The sequence below is a fragment of the Schistocerca serialis genome, chromosome 3 (genome assembly GCF_023864345.2).
Source record: "Schistocerca serialis cubense isolate TAMUIC-IGC-003099 chromosome 3, iqSchSeri2.2, whole genome shotgun sequence".
Taxonomy (NCBI): Eukaryota; Metazoa; Arthropoda; class Insecta; order Orthoptera; family Acrididae; genus Schistocerca; species Schistocerca serialis.
In genome coordinates this window covers 372,833,464-372,854,450 of record NC_064640.1, presented here as the reverse complement: position 1 = coordinate 372,854,450, position 20,987 = coordinate 372,833,464, and positions in this window count along the sequence as shown.

The window sequence follows — 20,987 nt, the reverse complement described above, 5'->3', positions numbered from 1 at the left end:
GTCAAGTTGTGCCACAAACTTCTCTTCTCTCCAATCCTATTCAATACTTCCTCATTAGTTATGTGATCTACCCATCTAATCTTCAGCATTCTTCTGTAGCACCACATTTCGAAAGCTTCTATTCTCTTCTTGTCCAAACTATTTATCGTCCATGTTTCACTTCCATACATGGCTACACTCCATACGAATACTTTCAGAAATGACTTCCTGACACTTAAATCTATACTCGATGTTAACAAATTTCTCTTCTTCAGAAACGCTTTCCTTGCCATTGCCAGCCTACATTTTATGTCCTCTCTACTGTACTGTACCAAATTCAATTTTTAATGTTTTATTTACTAATTCCTCAATCATGTATACACCAAGAAAATTTTTAATTTTTAATTGTTTAGTAACTTTTTCTATATCAAAATTACTTAATCCATTAGGAAATTTATCAATTACTTTTTTTAAATATCTTGCTTTCTTAATTACATTACCTACTTTCTTTTCTATTTCTAAGTTAGGTCTTTTTGTTCTTCTACATCTTTATCATTTTTCTGTTTGTGTAATACTGCATCTGCAATTGCTGTAGATCCTCCAGCTAAAGACCCAATTGTTGCTAAATATGATAATGCAGCTAATAATAATTGTAAAAATACACATTCATGGTTGGTTGGTTGTTTTGGGGGAGGAGACCAGACATCAAGATCATCGGTCTCATTGGATTAGGGAAGGAGGGGAAAGGAAGTCAGCCACGCCCTTTGAAAAGAACTATCCTGGCATTTGCCTGGAGCAATTTAGGGAAATCACGTAAAACCTAAATCAGGATGGTCGGATGCGGGATTAAACCGTCGTCCTCCCGAATGCGAGACCATTGTCTAACCACTGTGCCACCTCGCTCGGTCACCTTCATGGTGTCTTAATCCTTTACCATCTTTCTCTTATGTTAAATGTTAATTAATTTTTTAACAACAGGAATATCTAATGTAACAAGTAAATTTCCACCAACTTCTTTTCTTTTTTCCTTTTTTGAACATCTGTTAAAAATGGTTCAATTGCATTTAATTCTTCATTATTTAATTTTAATTTAATTGATTTTGGTTTTGTTTCACCAGTAGGTAACAAAGTATAATCAATTGTAAAGTTACTCATTTGTATAGTTAATAATTTCATAAAGATTTTTTGTATAGTTAAAAGTTTATAAAGAAGTTTTATATAATTTAAAATTTATAAAGATTTATATATAGTTTAAAAATGTATAAAGCTTCTTATACAGTTTAAAAATTTATATTGTTAAAAATGTATAAAGCTTTTTATACAGTTTAAAATTTTATATTGTTAAAAATGTATAAAGATTTTTTATATAGTTTAATAATTTCTAAATATTTTTATATAGTTTAAAAATTTATATAGTTAAAGTATAAAGATTTTTACATAGCTTAAAAATTTATAAAGGTTTTTTTATATAGTTTAAAATTTTATAAACATTTTTAAATGGTTTAAAAATGTGTACAGAGCTTTTATATAGTTTAGAAATTTATAAAGATTTTTATAATCCCCAACCATTTCCATTGACATTAATTCCCATATGTATTTTTCTTTTTCGATACATTATTCCTCTGACAACTGTTGCTGCAACTTTTTCTTTCACCAAATGAAGCATCATTTGCATACATTCTTTCTTTTGCAGCTAACTGAAGTTGTTTATCAGCTATATGTCTTTTTTCTAAATCTTTGTTATCTCTGTATTAAATATCATGTTTTTTAAGAGCTTCATCTAATGGATTTATACCTTTATCACCTTTTAGCTAATCTTTCTTCTAATTTTGTACCAGGACCACAAAATTTACAACCTGCAAGAAGCATTTCAAATGGTAACTTGTTAATTTAAGTATTTACTAATGCTTATCCTTATTTATCACATTTCCAAAACGTATATGCAAGATTATTTAAAAATCTAATTAAATATGGAACTGCTTTTAAATTATTAATCATAAAAACCCTAAATTTATTTGTTAATATTTGTGCAATACTAACTTTTTCATTATGATAATTTTTATTTCAGCTAGTTCTTCACCATGAATAACTCTAACTATTCAATTAATTGTCTAACATCATTCAACCAAACATATTCAATTTTTTTATCTTTATGTTTTTTAATTATACCTTCACCTAATTTTTCTTTTTGAGGTGAACTGGTATCTAAATCATGTATAGTTGTTCTTCTTAAGTTTGGAGAATAATAATCAACAATTGGTTTTATTAAATATTTATATTTATTACCTCTACTTGACCTTAATTACTCTGGATTATTATCAGAATGTAATGCTCCTGAAATTAATAATATATATGCATAATTTGATAAATGTTCACCATTTAACTTTTCATCTAAATCATCTGTAGTAATTTGTTTTTCAGTTAAAAGTCTTATTAATCCAACCTGTCCCTTCATGTGTTTTTTTTACCAATTGTTAATTTATCACCACTAAATTCTACAGGTGAATTACCACATATTTAAATGTACCAACAGGTTTTGAACTAAATACTTTATCTTCACTATGATTTATATACTATAACTTTCATTCACTAATATTTGTCTTTTTAGTTTCTTTTATCTTTTTACTTTCTTTTTCTTCTTGGTATTTAGTAAATGTATCTTTAATTTCTGTTTCATCTAATGTATAATCAGATTTATCAGGAATATCATCTGACCAATCCATTAAGTTTTTAATTGGTGATAAATCTTCAAAATCCTCTATATGATGATATGGAATCAGTTGGTTTTCAATTTCCCTATTTCCTTCAATTACTTTTAGACCATTATCACCTAAGCCTTCAATACCTAATTTTACTTTTTCAATAGCATCAATAACAGGTTGATCTTCGTTTTTGTATTTATAATATTCTGTTCTTGGTTGCTTTTTGCAAAGCTTAAATTGTTCTTATAGTTCTTCAAGTTTCTTTCTATTTTGTTTAGCTTGTTCAGAAACTTTTTCATCATACTTTGCAAACATTTATTAATGAAGAAAAAACATAATTTATATTTATGTTTATATTTACGTTAAAATTAATGTTAAAGTTAAAGTTAAGGTTAATGTTAAAGTTTATGTTTAATGTTTGATGTTTATGTTGTTAAGAAATGTTGTATTTTATTTCTGAACTTACCTTCATTTGTTTTTCTAGACATATCTACTGTTAAAAATTGAAATTCACCATTCCAACATTTACTACACATTTCTTTAATATTACCAATCTTTAAATCTCCACCAACAAACTCTAGGTAAATATGATTTAAATTTGTATCATCTTGTCTAAAAATATTTGAAACATTCATATCTTCACTAAGTGTTTTGGTATTTGTGAATATGATTGAGCTAAGTAAAAGCAATCTGTATGTTTGCGTCTACCTCTAGTAAAATAATTTCTATCAATATTTTGATATTCTTGAATAAAGTTATCAAATACGACAACTGTATTATTTTCACATTGATCTAATAGAATAATATATTCAATATTTTCAATAAAACTATGTTTCCATTAATTTTATCTTCAATTTTTTTACCTTGTTTTATTGGCTCTGAGCACTATGGGACGTAACTTCTGAGGTATCAGTCCCCTCATTGTTTTACTATTTCTTGATATTTTGGTTGTTCTAAACATTTTGAATAAATACACAAATGTTTACTTTTATTCCAATTTCACCATCCTGTAGCTAAAATATAGTTATCAACCATTAATGTTGTTTTACCACAACCACTGAACCAATGGTTGCACATCTTAAGGAATTTGGTAGATGTTTATCATGTTTGTTTTTTAACTCATTTTCTGGAATTCTTCCCAATCTGTTTCGTTCATTTATTAAAAAAATTTTCATTTATTATTAATTTTTTCATTTATCAATAATTTTTCATTAATTATTTTTTCATTTATTAACAATTTTTTCATTTATTAATAATTTTTCATTTATTAATAATTTTTCATTTATTAATAATATTTGCAGTCGTAAATGAGTAGATTATTCCAACTTAGTGATAAATATTCTATACTTTGAAAAAGATGAACTGTTCCAATAAGTGATAATTATGCTAATGTTTCATTAGTTCGTCTTTATTCAACTTTTTAACTTGAACAATGTGTAAATATTTTAAAAAATCCTGAAATCCCTATTTCTTCTTATTAACTTCAACCAGAAGAAGTTGCTGGATTATCTGGGTAAAAACAATTTTTAACTAGATATAACAAATTACTGTAACTCTACAGAATTTGATATGCCATATTTTGTTTTTGTTGTATTTCAGACAAATCGTAAAATAATCAACTAGTTGATTAATCATTATTTGATAATGTTAAACTACAGAATATATCTCAAAAAAATAGTAAAAGTGAAGTTTCTCCTCAAGATATGTGGAATATTAATCCACCAATAATTTTCTAAAAGCATATGAACCATTTCTTGATTTTAAAAGAATTACTTTACTAAAATCAGATATTGATATTGAACCATTTAGTTTTATAATTAATTATACAATTTATGTAATCAATATGACATGTAGAAAGAATGTTATAACTACACTAAAAACAAATATGAAACTTTGTGCAACTTTTAATGATAACATTCCAAATGATACACTTGCTTATGTAATCATGTATGATAAAAAGAATCTTACATATGATGCACAACATAGAATACTTACTGAAAATTTTCAATTATTATTATTTGGTTATATATAAATGAATGAAAAACTTTAAGAATTAATAAATGTGTTAACTTCATGCTTATATACATTTCTGAAACATTTTAAGAAAGATAGAAAAATTAAAAACTGAAAATTTTAAAATAATTTGCTTTCTTAACTTATACATTTTAATTATTTACTTACATTCATAATTTGGTTTCTTTAAAATAAAGTACTTTGTTAACTAACACATTTTAATTAATTTACTTATGTTCACAATGTGATTTTTTAAAATAATGTACTTTCGTTAACTAATAAATTTGAATTAATTTACTTATGTTCACAATGTGAATTTTTTTAAATAATTGACTTTTTTAACTAATAAATGTTATTGTATTACAATCAAATTGAAAATGAAATAATAAAGTAATAAATCAGTTGGTTATTGTATTTAGTTGTATCATTGTAAGAAATAAGTATTTACTTAACCTTTAAAATTCGGTTTAGTTAATTAAATATAGTGATTTTTTAAAAATCTGTTTTTACTTATAAAATACTGATTTTTTTTTAATTGCATTATTGCACCAGAATCTACCAAAAGTATCTACTGTCAGTGTTTAGACTTACTCTTACGAGTTTGTCTTCGAATTTTCATTACTCTAAAAGTAGTTTCAGACATTGATCTGTTAGTTATAATCAAAGGTAGTAATATTCATTGATTTTCTGTGATTTTATGATTAAGGTTTTAAATAAAATGGCAAAGAAATGTAATTTGTCAATTTCAATTTCGTCCTAAAACAGCAATCATCATAAGGCTGCAACAGTCATCAGAAATACCATGTTTCTTTCTTAGCAGCCTCTTGTTCTTTGCATCATCAAATTATTAAAAGAGATCTTGAATTTCATTGTCAGTCCTGATTATTTTGAATTTTATTTTCTGTTCTTATTAATGCAACAGTTATAAAAATAAATTTCCCACAAAACGCGTTAATGAGCCACCCTGAAGCAATACATGGTTGCTTACTGCTGCGGTGTGAGCTCGGGCCAGCCCACATTAGCAGTTGTGCTGAACTTCTAGACTTCATAGTATGCCTGTACCTGCGAACAACCAGTTATCCTGGCAAGAGCCCCAAGCTCCGTGCAAGTGTCATTCTATGCAAATGTTTCGTCCCCAACCGGAATTATGCCTTACTGTGAATGGACACCATTTTGAGCACCTCCTGTAACCATGGCTCACAATTGCAGGTCGTATGTAATAGCAAATAGATCACATCAGATGCTCTGTTGCTTCAGATGTGACAGAATAGCGTATTCGCCTTTGTTTAGTCATTTGTTTACTGCATTCTGTATGTCGTTCATAAGGGTAAAGAGTTTATAGAAGAAGAGACGTTCTACAGTAGCGAAGTTGAACAAGTACTCATAACTGTAAGGCATGCAACAGAGTCCACGTTTACTGGGCATTTCTTTCTCTGGCTGAGGTTTATGGTGAAGAGTGCATGTGCATTCAGCACGTCCACTAATGGTGCAGGGCTTTTGCTGAGGGTCGCAGGGAAGTTCACGATAAAGACCGCCAGTTTCGGATGCGATTGTCCAGAAGATCGACAGTGAGCTGCTCAAAGATCGGAGGGTTACTGTCCGTGAACTTGTTGAACGCATTCCTAAAACTTCCCACGACATAGTTGAAAGAACTTTAACAGAAACATTGGGTTATTGCATGGTGTGTGCTCGCTGGGTCCCCCGGATGCTGACTGACGGACACAAGGAGCAACGCCTTGACTGTGCTCGCAAGTTTCTTCAACAATGTGAGGGGGGAGGCAACATGAAGAAGTTGTTGGACTCTATCGTTACGGGAGATGAAACGTGGGTGTTTCATTACATGCCCAGAACAAAACAACAATCTCGTCAGTGGCGTCACTCCGGTTCACCGCCACCAAAGAAATTCAAACAAACGCAGTCAGCACGAAAGGTTATGGCGACTGTGTTTTGGGATCGGAAGGCGGTACTACTCATCGATTTCTTACAACCTGGGGCGACAATAAACTCAGACAGATATTGTGAAACATTGACCAAACTCCGGCAAGCAATCCAGAATCGCCGGAGAAAACGACTGAAGGAGGGTATAGTGCTTCTTCACGACAACGCTCGACCCCACGTCGCTCGTCGAACACAGGAGCTTTTGAAGAAATTTGGGTGAACTGTTATGCCCCATCCCTCGTACAGCCCGGACTTAGCCCCCAGCGATTATTACCTCTTCCCCAAGTTAAAGGAAAACTTTGGTGGCAAACGCTTCAAGAGCGACGATGAAGTCCGAGCAGAGGTCACACACTTCCTCAACGGGTTGGCGGCAGACTTCTTCGACTTAGGAAAACAAAAGCTGGAGCACCGTCTTCAAAAGTGTGCCAAAAAATGGAGACTATGTTCAAAAATAGAAAAAATGTAATCTTTTCAAGATGTGTGAATTAATAATAATAAACAATGTTTCCGATTTGTAAAAAATATGGGAACCTCACTTTCGGTACAACCCTCGTAGTATGGTAACATTTCTTTTCTCGTGTAGTTGGAGTTGAGAAACTGAGGGTGACATGGAATTCGTTGTTTTAATACAAAGTGCGTTTGAAGTGCTGGTCCACTAAAACAGTCTATTAAGTTTTTGCTTTTTTGACAAATATAACATAAAAATCAATGCTCTCTAAAAGCATACCAGTGACAATCAGGTTCTGAATCTTTTCCATCAGTTGGTCTGCCCATTCGTTGCATCTCACATCGACATTGTCCTACGACCGCCCTAGATGGATCAGTTTATGTAGCTTCTTTGCTGTTTTGAGATGTGCCAAGGAGTTTATAATTTTGATGTCCTCGTCAGTTATTGTAGAGAATTCATTGACTCTGCACCCACTATGATTGTTTCTACTCATAAATCGACTGTATAAAGAATATCCTGCAGTATAACAAACAACTAGGCAGTGCATACCAACTCTTCTCTGGGTATGAGGAACAATTTTCTAGGCGTGATTAATCAATAGTGTCCTCCCGAGTATTCATCAGCGTTGTCGTTTCCTTTTCATGCACAATATTTCGACGAGCGATCGGTTGCCTTTTTCAGGATCTGCGAGTGAATACACATTACAGCAATGGAAACAACAACTCTGCTGACCACTCATAAGTAAGCCATAAAGACGAATAATTGTCAACGGCTAATAGAATTCAGTAAATTATACTGGACGAGGAATGTTGAACAAGAATCAAAGTAAGACGGAATGTGGTTAAAGTAAGCATAATAGGAGCACTTGGTGTACGGGAGGCAGGAGTTAGTTGGCACAAGGGGCCAGTTGGCACGTTTCCTGCCGCAGTGCTGCTGTAGCACGTCATCATAGTAGTGGAAAGTGTATGTAAAGGTGCACCAACCGCCGTAATTTCCGTCTTCTTGGGAGCGTCACAAAGGGAGGACAGTTTCGTCGTTTTTCTGAATGGTGAGTAAACTTTTTCATTCGAATTCTTTTTTGTTCTGTTTACCCTGTAGATCAAACAGAGGCGCTATAGTTGGTGGTTTTCGAAACAGTGGTAGCAGTGATTGCATGTGCCTGTAACAATCTTTTGTTTCTGATGTTTGGGATTGTGTTGTATGGGTCTTGTTGGTATAGTTGGGAATGGGGTCATTTGGCTAGGTATGACAACCCGCCACATACCCTTGCCAGCTAAAGACCCCATTATTTTCATTAAAAAAGTTGCAACTTCTATAAAAAATGAATAAATACGCATCACATCACACGAAATTCCCCTTTCCCCCAAAGTTGGGCAACGACAACGATCCAACCGTGGCCGAAAACGAAGGTTTACTGGCACGCTGACAGTCCCATCAATGGCAATTGCGGCAGAAAGGGCCAATAAGAAGAAAAAGCCATGTACACTCAATAAGGACGACGTAGCTACGATTGTCAAGTCGAAGAGGAAAAAACTTCCCCGGGAACGTCGGTGTAAATTTTCTTCTGATGACAGCAAGTCAGACCTTATTTTTTTCTTCAGTTTATAGATTTTCGGGCCGCGCCCATTCAGTCATCTCAACAGTGTTATGTCAATTTCGACGATACGAACGTAAGAACAACACAACATCCATTCCCCGAGCAGAGAAAATCTCCGATCCGGGAGGGAATTTTTTTTAATATGACAAGAAACAGAAACAAAAAAGAAAGAATAAAGGAGGAAACGAGAAAGCTAAGTTGGGAAATGGAGTGCAGTTCTTGAGCGCATCTCCCGGTTACTAGCCAGGACTAGGCTGTTAGACCGTACCATTCCGAAAAAGGGTGTCGTGGGGTGTCAAGCACGTCCAATGTCGGATACGCCCCAACTGAGCGCGGGAGGGGGGGGGGAGCAGGGCCGTAAATTACACTGTGTAAGTAATTAGCAAACTGACGGCGGTAGTAGCGCGTTCGTTCAAGTGCGGCTTGAGCTTTTGAAACATGGTTCCTAAAGTCGGTCTTGGAGTGCGTCCCATCGCTAAAGAGATATGCAATCGTCAGGCCCTTGAACCATGTTATATCGTGGTGCTTGGTATGCGTAAAATGTGTGTCCTCCGGAAGAAGAGTGAACTGCGGGCTGACAGTCGTTGGCGGGCCACAGAGGTAACATGCCAGTATCCGCAGCACAAGTTGTCATATATCGTGCGTCGACGGACATGTGAGGCGATGCTCATCATTATTCTCGCCGTGGCAGCGAGTACATAACGGTGATTCGGCCAGTCCAACACGGTGAAGACTCTGGTTAGTCGGGTCTTCACCATTAATGAAGCGGTGCAAGAGGGCACATGTATGTTCTTGCACACTGTTGTTCAATGGAATTCTGTGCGGATGTTCTCCAACATATTGCGGGGGGTGCATTGTGCAAACAGCTTGTAAGAGTCTTTCTCTCGTGGTGCGCAAATGGGCAGAGGAGCATCACCTATGTAGCTGAGTTCACAAAGTACGTCGATATGTCGGAAAGTGTTGAGGCAATGTGGACCACATTCAATTACGAGACATGGGAGGCCAGCATAAGAACATCAAATAGACAGCGCGTGAGGGACGTGGAAGGCTCGTGCCAACGCCTCGTCATAGTAGTTAAGTGTAAAGTGGGTGTACTGGCTCTAACCTGGACGAGACCGAATCCTGTTGAAGTTGGGAGGGTGAGGATCTTGTAGCGGACCTTGAAGATGGTTCCTACCGCCTGGGATTGTCGTCCTAAATTCATTTGCAGAGAGAAGATTTGGGCAACCTGTACTAGCCTGGGCGCGACGTAGGTGTTGACGTACGCCACTCACTGGATTGGATTCAGGCTGTGGTGGAGGTTGCGTTGGGTTTGGGATCGTTTCGTCTGGAGCAAATGGCGGTAGGCGTATGCCACTGTATGCCTATATGCCCGACCACTGTGGGCAATGGCAGTGCACCTTTGTCTTGGAGGCCACGACCAATGTTCATAATCGCCGATTTGGCCACATTGAGGATGCTTTCCGAGGTTCTGCCATACTGTCTGATCTATACAATGAAGTTATGTATTTCCATGGGTGTACGTGCCAGGAGCATGAGGTCGTCCACCTGCAGTAGGAGACCTCCTATAAGGGGTTCGAGGGCGATGGAGAACAGCATGGTGGACAGGGGACAGCCTTGTCTGACAGAAGGCCTCATTGTAATCAGTTCCACCTGTCGTCTATCGACTTGAGTACTTCATGTAGCACTGGTAAGCAGGCGCCTCAGGGTGTCGACGAATAACGGACGGAACCCCATACGCGTCGCCACTGATAGAAGGAACTAGTGTCAGACTCTATAAAAGCCACTACCGAAGTCTATTGATACCCGTGCTGCACGGAGACGGCAGGATGTGGTGAGAGCGAGGAGATGCCGACATTGGCCCGTGGCAGTTTCTAGGCTGGTATCACGGCCGTGTGACACCTGCCCCGGTGAAAGGGTTGAGGGCAGTACCATGTGTATGTGTGTTGCCAATAGGCGTACATAGATCTTATAGTCTGCACTGAGAAAAGTAAGTAGGGGAAAGTTTGTAATCTCAAGACCTCTGGACGGCTTATGAACCAGAATTAAAATGCCAGCTACAAAGGCACACGGAAGTTTGGAGTGAGCAGCTCCTGGAACATTATGGTCCACCGCTGGACTATCAGGTCGCGGAACGTCTGGTAGAGTGCAACTAGAAGGTAGTCTGGGCCTGGCGATTTCTTCATCGCGCTTTTGGCGTTAGCGTCCTCCACCTCATCGGTAACAATTGCTGTCGCCAAGGATACTGCCTCTGTAGTGTCGAGAGTAAGTGTTACATGTTGAAGAACGTCCTCAGATGCCATTTCGTCCGCGGTTCTGTCGTCGTAAAATTGTCGATAGTGGTCAACAAAGGTGTATTCAATAGTCGCCTGCGTACTGACTCCGCTACCGTCTTGCCGTGATAAGCTGCTACTGCTGACGACGACGACGACGACGACGGTCAGACGTGGGAGCATGGATGGTGTTTCCTTGGGTGCGACATCCTGTCTGTATGATCTCACCACCCAACCCTGTAGCTTATTTCGCGTCAATGAAAGAAGCGTGGCCTTAATGTGCTATCGTTCCCTGTGCGTTTTTGGTAATGGAGATTTGTTGTCGAGTTTCCGTAGCATGGTGTAGTAATAATTCATGGTGTCACTGAGCCACGCAGCCGGTTCTTTTCCGCATTGGATCATCTCCCTCGTGATCACTAGTCTGGCACAGCTGAGTCACCACATCAGTGTACAGGAGTACCTGTCAAGGCGGCGTTCGCAGGACTTCCAAACTCCAACGACACGCTGACGACTAATTGGATCATGGAGGAGGGATGTGTTAAGCTTCCATGTCCCACGGCTGCGCCAGATTAACTGCAGTGGGACATGGAAGTAGGAGGGAGCTGGTGAGCACGCAGTGGTCAGAAAAGGCGAGTGGCCATTTTTCCGTGGTGAGCACTCCCGACTGGAGGGTGTCAGAGACGTAGGTGCGATCTATCCTGCTTGCAAAATGGCTTGTAAGATGTGTGTGGCCAGGGGCATCGCCGTTGACCTTTTCCCATGCATCAAGAAGGCGGAGTCCTTCCACCATTGTACATAGGCCTGGGCGCTATGAGTAGCATGGAGGTTGATCTTTCGGATGCAATATGCAGTTAAAGTCGCTTCCAACTATAGTGTGGTCTAAACGACCAAGGAATATGGGGATGTTGACTACAGAGTGAAAACCTGAACGTTGACGTCGGTTTGATGTGCCCGACAGAAGACACAGATTGATGATACACATTCCAAATACGGCAAGTGCCATGTCCCGTGCGGATGGAAGTATTGTCACGTCTATGACTGGCAGCCTCTCTCGGACGTATACGCCACACCACACCCAGCCTTATCACCAACAGAGTGGTAAAAGTCGTATCAGTAAGTATCCAGAATCGTCGCAAATATACACCTCTTGTAATACAGAGACGTCGACATCTGATGTGCGCATCATGTGTCGGAGTAATTGTATCATATTGGTACTGACGGTGGCCACTCTGTACGCTAGAAACAGTGTTGCCGGAAGTTGATCCACCATCGCTGAGAGAAGTGGGTTCAGTCAATGGGTGACATCACTCAGCCCTATCTGACGGCAGGGGACACAATTGTAAGTCATTTGTAGGTTGGGCTAATTGGGTGTGTCGATCCCAGTGAGCTCACCAACACGTCTTCTTCATCGTTTCCCAATGCCGTTGTGGCTCGGGAGTGTTTGGTGTCCATATAGACTTTCCTGTGAAGGAGTGGTTGTACATGTCAGACAACTGTCTCCACCAGCGCCCTGTTCGTTACGCCGTCCACAGAGGGGACGGCCGCTGTGTGATCGTTGTTCAATGTTGTCCGTCACTGTCACTGTCAGCTCACATCGAGAGATGGGCATCGTCCACATGAGTACCTTCATCATCCTCGTGCATGGGATTGTCACTGGTTCTTGGTATCGATCTACGTCTCTGCTTGCGCCGCTGTGGCGAACTTTGCTTTCGAACATGTCCTCCTGCGTCAGACGACAGCAACGAGTCTCACCCTCTGGGTTCGAAGGCTTCCGTCTGTGCCACAAAGGAGCCAAGTGTGGACGCTGTGGCGACTCCGGTCGTGGTGTTAGGTAGAGGAAGCTGATGTGCGGTGGCCTCCCTTTCTATTGGCCCCTTCGCTTAGTCCAAACCGTCTCTTTGTGATGGCAGTTGCGGGCTGAGGTGGTTAAGCGGCAGTCTTCGTGAAATTGTGGCGGCGGTAAACGCCACTGAATCACCACCGGAGGAGTAGTCGGGTTGGGTGAGGTCATCACGTCCGTAGGCAGTAATTGTGCGATCTGTCGCTGTATAGATGCCGACCGAATATGTCCATGCTTTCCGCGTACCGGGCACGTGCGAGGTGGCAATCGTACGTAACGGCTCTGCAGGCCCCGATTCAGGGGTAGAAGGGCACATGGTTACGAAGATCGATAAGCACTTATCGGCCACCATTCAAGACAGGATATGTCTTGAACTGTGTCCATTTCGCGGATGTGTGGTCGATGACCTTCTGTAGGGACGGAGGGTCTTTATCACGGGTTCAGTAAGTATTTCAAGAGGCAGGTCGAAAACTCTTAACTGACCGGACGCCCAAACCCGCGTGATCGATGGTCACGGTTGCAATCTGCGTGTCAAAAGCGGAGTCCGTGACTTTCCTCCCTGATGATGTTGTCGCACGTAACGTCATTGATAATCTTCACGTACATTGTGCTGCTGACGATGGAAAAGTGTATACCTATGATGTTCGATGCTGGTATCTTTACCTCGTTTCTTAGGAACCGTCCTACATCGAGTGCTTTGGGTCGTGCAGAGTCGGGGCAAAAGGTGAATCGTAGTGTTGCTTTAAGATAATGGTTCGCCATGTGGTCTTGCTAGTAAGCCGGTGCAAGTGCAACTGCCGATATAAACACGAACACGGGCAAGCGTTGCCCCGCGCTCCTAAACACAGGCACGCGTCCACATGTAGCCTTGCCGAAGGCACACTGTACAAAACCTTATAAACTCACCGCTTTGCCTGCTGCTCTATCCTACCACTTGCATATGCGATGTACTGTCAATAAATGTGACATGGCTAAGGTTGACAAGTCAAAGAGGGAAAAACTTCCACAGAAACTTCGGCTTGAATTCTCTGCCATGGGTTCTGATAACTGCATGTCAGGCATAATTATCTTCTTCAATTTTTTGGCTTTAGGGCCGTGCCTATTTATCCATCTCCACAGTGTAATGTCTGTTACGACGGTACGAAAGTAAGGACAACACAACACCATTTCCCGAGCAGAGAAAATCTCTAACCCAAGCGGGAATCGAACGCGGGCCCTTCGCTTGGCAATCCGCCAGGCTTATCGCGCAACTTCCGAGGCGGATTTGTCAGATACTAGCTATGCCGAAAGTGAGGACAGCTTGTCCTTTCTTAACGGTAGTTCTGATGTTGAAAACGCTTTCCATGGCGAAGAGCTTTCACCCTCTGTCTCCTGCCAAGGCGATGGTAAGGGTTCTCACTCGACAGTTGCCACGAATCCTAGAGAATCTTAGAAAGATGCCAACAGGTCACATCGAAATAGACCAACAACGAATCCCCCACAAATTCAACATCCTCCTCATCACCCCGAATGCCATGTAAATTACTTTCTTTTGGTGAAGTATATTGCACGTCAGTATACCGCGAAGGTTGTCGAAACCGATGGTAACGAGATTCGCGTGTCCATAATGGTCACAAATGTGATAAACTACAGATCGCCAAACGAGGATGATTCAGTCTGATACAACCACAGTACAACTGTACGAAAATTGAACCCACCCGTTCAAATAAACGAGCGCCCAACTTTGACACTCATGGTTTATTTGAAACAAACACTATGTGATCAAAAGTATCCGGACACCCCTAAAAACATACGTTTTTCATATTAGGTGCATTGTGCTGCCACCTACTGCCAGGTACTCCATATCAGCGATCTCAGAACTCATTAGATATCGTGAGAGAGCAGAATGGGGCGCTCCGCGGAACTCGAAGACTTCGAACGTGGTCAGGTGATTGTCACTTGCGTCATACGTCTGTACGCGAGATTTCCACACTCCTAAACATCCATAGGTCCACTGTTTCCTATGCGATAGTGAAACGGAAACGTGAAGGGACACGTACAGCACAAAAGCCGACCTCGTCTGCTGACTGACAGAAACCGCCGACAGTTGAAAAGGGTCATAATGTGTAATAGGCAGACATCTATCCAGACCATCGCACAGGAACTCCAAACTGCATCACGATCCACTGCAAGTACTGTGACAGTCAGACGTGCGATGGGAAAACTTGGATTTCATGGCCGAGCGGCTGCTCAAAAGCCACACATCACGCCGGTGAATGCCAAATGACGCCTCGCTTGGTGTAAGGAACGTAAACATTGGACGACTGAACAGTGGGAAAACGTTGTGTGGAGTGACGTACACAATGTGGCGATCCGATGGCAGGGTGTGGGTACAGCGAATATCCAGTGAACGTCATCTGCCAGAGTGTGTAGCGCCAAAAGTAAAATTCGGAGGCGTTGGTGTTATGGTGTGGTCGTGTTTTTCATGAAGGGGGTTTGCACTCCTTGTTTTGCGTGGCACTATCACTGCACACGCCTACATTGATGTTTTAAGCACTTTCTTGCTGCCCACAGTTGAAGAGCAATTCGGGAATGGCGATTGCATCTTCCAACACGATCGAGCACCTGTTCATAATGCACGGCCCGTGGCGGAGTGATTACACGACATTAACATCCCTGTAATGGACTGGCCTGCACAGAGTCCTGACCTGAATCCCACAAAACACCTTTGGGATGTTTTTGTAACGCCGACTTCGTGCCAGGCCTCACCGACCGACATCGATACCTCTCCGCAGTGCAGCGCTCCGTGAAGAATGGGCTGCCAGAAACCTTGCAGCACCTGATTGAACGTATGCCTGCGAGAGTGGAAGCTGTCATCAAGGCTAAGGGATGGGCCAACACCATACTGAATTCCAGCATTACCGATGGAGGGCGCCACGAACCTGTAAGTCATTTTCAACCAGGTGTCCGGATACTTTTGATCACATAGTGTAGAACTAATTTCATTTGAGTAACTATAGGCGGCTATTATAATAACCAGAATTTATATTTCTTGACGAATTCATTGTTTATTCATACATTTAAAGTCATACTGCTATTTTTGAACAATTTATTCTTTGAAATGGAAGTCATCTCAAGTTTTGACAAACAAACAAATAAAACGTTTTTCCTCGAATCTTTCAGTGTTCTGCGTAAGCCCCTGTGCATATTAGGTTATAATCTCCCCCTCCCCCCTCCTATAGGTACGCCAACTAGCCCCTCACTCACTGTTAGTTGGCATAGTTGCAAGTTTTAGAAAAATTTGAAACTTTGGAAGACAGGCAATGTTGTTTTCACGAAAATCTGTAGGACAAAATCTAGAATCCAGTATTTGAAGTACCGTGCAAAACTTCTACATCATGTGTCATACACGTCACTTCAGGATTATGGGAACACGATAAGATTTATTAGAATACGTACAGAGGTATGGGGACAGTCATATTTCCGTAGCCCCATACGTGAACAGAATGGGACGCGAAGTGGCTAATATTAGTACAAAGCACCCTCAGTCATGCACAGTGTAGTGGCTTGCAGAGTATGTATGCAGAAATGTAGAAAACTTGAGACAGGTCTGCGCAGATCGTAATAGAAGTGTGACGGCAAAGAGACAAGAGTACATTCATTTAAAAACTGATTTTTTCGCATCGACTACTATTAGTAAATGTAAACGTTTGCTTTACAAGCACGACACACGTTTCCTATTACACATATTGGCACTGATCTGCCAGTATTTCCAGAGCAACACTGTCACAAAGGTCATGATTTACCACTGAATGAATGGCGTTTATGCTGTATCTAAGGCCTCAGAAATTAAGAGAGATTTCATTATTTTCTTATTCTCCATGAATATTACATGTCAATTAACAATAGCATTTCAACTTTGCAGATGTGGAGTAGCCGTTGGCGGTCCTGTGAGTTTCGGTCAGGTTTTACTACACATGGTAGCCAGAAACAGTCTGAAACGCTTGTAAGGGTGTTTCAGGGTACGATGTGCTGAGAGATAATTGCTAAGAAAAACATTCCATGCGTTGCGCAGTTTCCGAGTTAATTAGAATTGAAGCTGAGCAGTCACGCCTCGTGAGCGCAGATTCAGGAGGCTCGCCAGATATAATAAGTGTCAGTGTTTCTCATAGCGTAGATGACAGCGCACGAGGCCGCTCAGTCTTTGGCTAGGGCTCTATCCTTACTACTATCCCATGTCGAATTTTTTTATTGCTCTCTTGTTCGGTTTTATGAAAGCAAATGAAGATCAGGTTTGGCGTCACCGTCTCCGGCAGGCCTCATTGGCTAACTTCAATGTTAATCAGCTCGGGAACGGCACAACGTATCCAATTTTTTCTTAACAATCGTTTCTCAGCATAATCTGTAGTGCAACACCCTTACAAGTTTTTCAGACTGTTTCTGACCACCCAGTATATCTCTTGCACGTTTGAGTTCCACACAATTGTTCCAAATTACAGAGATCTGACGATGCCACAGTAATTACTTGGACAGTGTCTTGAATCTTTAATATTCATCGCGCATTTTTCCAGTGTTTTCCCGAGATTTTATTTCAAGGTTGTTTTGTGAAGATGTTCTATTTTCACTGCAGCTAATCAGTCTTACCTATCCAGGTAATCTGCCATATTATTGGATATTCGTATCTGCTCCACAGAAAAGACGAGTCGTTACCGAATCGGCTTAAGAGTCATTTCCTTCCTTGAACTATTGTCACTCACTTAGGATTTACTAATACTCCTGCATGCCACCAGCCAGAACTCTACGCTGACCCGCTGGCTGGACTACACCATTACCAGGATATCCGGTTAGAACTCTATATGCTTGAATGTACACTGTAAATGCCTTGACTCAGCGATGCATATGTAAAAGACAAAAAGAGAAATCTAAGCAAATAGCTATTACACTGGTGTGCAAAACTTAAAGACTGCTTAGTAACATCACTGATCGACCATACCATTATGATCACTAACCTAATAGCCGGTATGCCCACCAATGGCACAGCAGCGACGCGTCGTGGCCTGGAAGCAATGAAGCCTTGTTAGGTTGCTAGAGGGAGTTGAAACCACATATGCGCAGACAAGCACCTAATTCCCGTAAATTATAAGACGGGGGGGGGGGGGGGGGCAATGAGATCTGAGGCCACGTTCAGTCACATCCCAGATGCGTTTGATCGGGTTCAGATCTGGCGAGCTGGGGTCCAGAACATCAACTGGAAATCGCCACTGAGTTCATCGAACCACTCCATCACACTCCTGGCCTTATGAAATGCTGCCTTACCTTGTTGAAAAATTCCCGTGCCATTATGGAACATGATCGTTATGAAGGGATGTACGTGGTCTGCAACCAGTGTACGATACTCTTTGGCCGTCATGGTGCCTTGCACGAGTTCCACAGGACCCATGGATGCCTGCGTGAACGTTCCCCAGAGCATAACGGAGCCGCCGCCAGTTTTTCTCTGTCCCGCAGTACAGGTGTCAAGGAGCTGTTTCCCTGGAAGACGAAGGATTTGTGCTCTTCCATCGGCATTATGAAGAATGTATCGGGATTTATCAGACCATGTGACGCTCTGCCTCTGCGGCCAGTGCCGATGGTCACGTGCCCATTTCAGCTGCAGTTGCCGATGTCGTGGTGTAAACATTGGCACATGCATGGGTCATCCATCGGCAGCGGAGGCCCATCATTAGGAATGTTCGGTGCGTTCTGTATTCAGACACACATTTACTCCACCGAGCATTTAAGCCTGATGTTAGTTACGCCACAGTTCGCCACCCGTCCTATTTTACCATTCTGCCCTGCCTACGACGTCCGACATCTGTAATGAAGAGTATCCGCCCAACACCACGACGTCTGGACGTGGTTTCACCTTGGTTTCGCCACGTGTTGAAGACACTCATCACAGCACTCCTCGAACACCCGACAAGTCGTGGAGTTTCCGAAATGCTTTTGCGAGCCTCCGGACCATCGTAATCTGCCCCCGGTCAAATTCAAGTATAGCGCACACCCGGCCGATGGTGGCCGAGTGGTTCTAGGCGCTTCAGTCTGGAACCGCGCGACCGCTACGGTCGCAGGTTCGAGTCCTGCCTCGGGCATGGATGTGTGTGATGTCCTTAGGTTAGTTAGGGTTAAGCAGTTCTAAGTTCTAGGGGACTGATGACCTGAGATGTTAAGTCCCATAGTGCTCAGAGCCATTTGAACCATTTTATAACGCGCACCTTCCCCATTCTACACTCGGACAGGAAGACCACTACATACATCGTGCGTGTGTCTGCCTCAGCGTCATTCCTTGCCAGGTGACGCTGCTATCGCCTAGGCGGGTTTATATCGATAGTAGGTAGGTGATCATAATGTTCTGGCTGATCAGTGTAGTTCTATGAAACTTCGACCAGACGTAGAAGGAACTGCTATAGTATACTACAGAACGTAACTGAAAGAAATACGCAATAAGACGGACAAAAATGATTTCTTTATTCAAACATGATAACTCCACTGAAGTCACCGCGATTTATGATGGTCCCCTGGACATCACAGACGGCGAGACATGGCTCCTAATAGGGTGTGTGATCACCATGGACGGCAATTGCATTCTCTGCAATGGGCTTCCGTTATGTCCACTAAGATCGTAAGAAGTTTTTCTAGTAGAACATTCTATTCCCCCACCAGCGCGGTTAACCACTCTGGATGGTCGTTGGTGCATGTGGACGACCTGCAGTACGTCTCTCCAAAGCATCCTACAAGCGCTCGATGGGATTTAAGTCGGGGGAATGGACTGGCCAGTCCCATTCACCAAACACCCTCCCTTTCCAAGAGGTCCTCCAACTTCCCAGTTCAATGCAATCACGCCTTATCACCGATGACAATGAAATCCGGGCCAAATGCACCCGGAGGAATACAGTGTCACAATAACGTTGACCGGTGAGTCTATCGCGTCCAGATATTTGGAGGTCAGTACGACCATGCAACATTATGCTTGCAGCGCGGGGTAGCCGTGCGGTCTCAGGTGCCTTGTCACAGTTCGCGCGGATCCCCCACCACCATCGGAAATTCGAATCCTCCCTCGGGCATGGGTGTATGTGTTGTCCTTAGTGTAAGTTGGTTTAAGTTAAATTAAGTAGTGTGTCAGCTTAGGGACCGATGACCTCAACTGTTTGGTACCATAAGATCTTACCACAAATTTTCCATTATGCTTCCCCAAACATAACACCTCAAATACTAAAACGATCATGTTCGACAATGTTCCAAGGTGCCTTACGTGTTCCTACCCCTCGTCATATAAGGGGCACCTAAAAGGAAGGAAGATTGTGAGCTAACGTCCCCTCGACGACGAGGTTATTAGAGAGCATAAGATACGATTGGTCAAGGATAGGGGAGGAATCAACCGCATTCTTTTGAAAGAGACCGGCCCAGAATCTTCCTTAAATGAGTTTTGGAAAGCTATATCTCAATGAGACGGAAGGACATTTGATCCCAGTTCATGGCAAAGATGAGTGCACTGTTGTAACCATTGCGCCACCTCGTTCGGCAGCAGTCGTTGACGTCGTACCTTACGCAGAATGTTAAAAACCAATATAAATATTTTAGAGAGGCCATAGCGAAAATATTTCTTCTAGTGATTTACTTTTACCGTCAGATCTTCGGAGACATTGTCCCACCTGAACAAACACCTATTAGATGGCCGTAAGATGGGATCGATGAGTTTATCGTATTGACCGAACTAAAGTTGAAGTAACTAACTTGTGAGCCAGAAAAAAAGAAGGCCACTACTTTTCGTATATCAAAACCTTTGTTGATAATAAAAACAGCGTTAAAAGTGCGGGGGGACTGTACCATTGAAAGAGGGACATAGCCAACAAATAACGAGTTTTGTGGCTCCGTCTCCATTAAAGGTTTTATCTGTATGTTATCGGCAGTCTCAGAACCACTACTTTGCGCGAACAGCTCAATCAACTGTTTTGTTTTGAAACTGTGCCTGTTAATGAAATAGGGTAAACAAAAATTACTCGTAAGAGACACGAACTGAAAACAAAATAATACACACCTTACATAAAGAAAATACTGTTTTCTGTCTCTGGAGAATTATGTGAAACAAGTAAAGTCTGCAGCAGAAATGTACCTTACTCTATTACAAACTGCATTCTGAGATATAAAGCAATGAAGTAGCCAACACTAAACATTCTACTCC